This window comes from Pseudophryne corroboree, chromosome 4, assembly GCF_028390025.1.
Source record: "Pseudophryne corroboree isolate aPseCor3 chromosome 4, aPseCor3.hap2, whole genome shotgun sequence".
NCBI classification, from domain to species: domain Eukaryota; kingdom Metazoa; phylum Chordata; class Amphibia; order Anura; family Myobatrachidae; genus Pseudophryne; species Pseudophryne corroboree.
The window spans coordinates 44,453,240-44,454,634 of record NC_086447.1 but is presented as its reverse complement, the minus strand read 5'-3'; the positions used below and the strand labels follow the sequence as shown (position 1 = coordinate 44,454,634).

At 39.6% G+C, this 1,395-nt stretch overlaps 1 pseudogene; it reads right to left on the bottom strand.

The window, feature by feature from the left end:
• Positions 1-1,275: 1,275 nt before the first annotated feature.
• LOC134912597 (5S ribosomal RNA) lies at positions 1,276-1,395 on the bottom strand (annotated as a pseudogene).

The window sequence follows — 1,395 nt, the reverse complement described above, 5'->3', positions numbered from 1 at the left end:
GTCTAGTGGTACTGCCGTATATGTCCAGCCGTACTGCTGTATAAATCCAGTGATATTGCCATATAAGTCCAGTTGTACTGCCGTATATGTCCAGTGATAGTGCCATACATGTCCAGTGATACTGCCGTATAAATCCAGCCGTACTGCCATATAAATCCAGTGATACTGCCATATATGTCTAGTGGAACTGCCGTATATGTCCAGTGATACTGCCGTACTTGTCCAGTGATACTGCCATATATGTCCAGTGGTACTGCCATATAATTCCAGTGATACTGAGATATATGTCCAGTCATACTGCCTTAAAAATCCAGTGGTACTGGCGTATATATCCAGACCAGTGATACTGCCATATATGTCTAGTGGAACTGCCGTATATGTCCAGTGATACTGCCGTACTTGTCCAGTGATACTGCCATATATGTCCAGTGGTACTGCCATATAATTCCAGTGATACTGAGATATATGTCCAGTCATACTGCCTTAAAAATCCAGTGGTACTGGCGTATATATCCAGACCAGTGATACTGCCATATATGTCCAGTAATACTGCCATACATATCCAGTGATACTGCTGTATATGTCCAGTGGTACTGGCGTATAATCCAGTGGTACTGACATGAATCCAGTCCAGTGATTCTACCATATAAATCCAGTGATACTGGTGTGTATGTCCGGTGGTACTGTCGTATAAATACAGTCCAGTGATATTGCCGTATATGTCCAGTGGTACTGCCGTATAAATCCAGTGGTACTGGTGTATAAATTCAGTCTAGTGATACTGCCGTATAAATCCTGTGATACTGCCGTATATGTCCAGTGTTAAAGAACAATATTCCAAATAAAGAAAAATGGAAAAAGAAGTAGACTCTTTTTTGGGAGCACTCTACCTCAGAGGAACTATAGTGTATCTATATTTTTTATACTGGTAAAATCATAATTTTAATAGTTTCCTAATTAAGAATATATAGAGTTGTTGGAGTTCGGGAAGAAGTGTATGTGATACAAGGCTACTATGCAAAATATTTATATCATTTTAAGTAAATAATTAGCAAAAAATCGCTATCATGTATTATGAGCCGGAGAAGCTGAACTTCTCATAAAAGGAAGAGAAGAAAATCACCTTTAGTCTCAAAAGTGTCAGTCACATAGGTATATGACCATCATTTTTACTGCAAAAAAATCCCAAGTGAAAAGGGTGATTGCAGAGAATTGAATCATAGTTCATAAAAGTCCGAGTACTTATTTGGGACTTTCAGATTGGGTAGCAAAATTTATTTGCAGTACCAGGATGTTCCAAGGTGGTCTCCAATCCGAGTACTAGTCCGGCCCTCCACTTCTTAGCTTCCAAGATCGGAAGAGATTGGGCATCTCCAGTGGGGTATGTCCGCAATT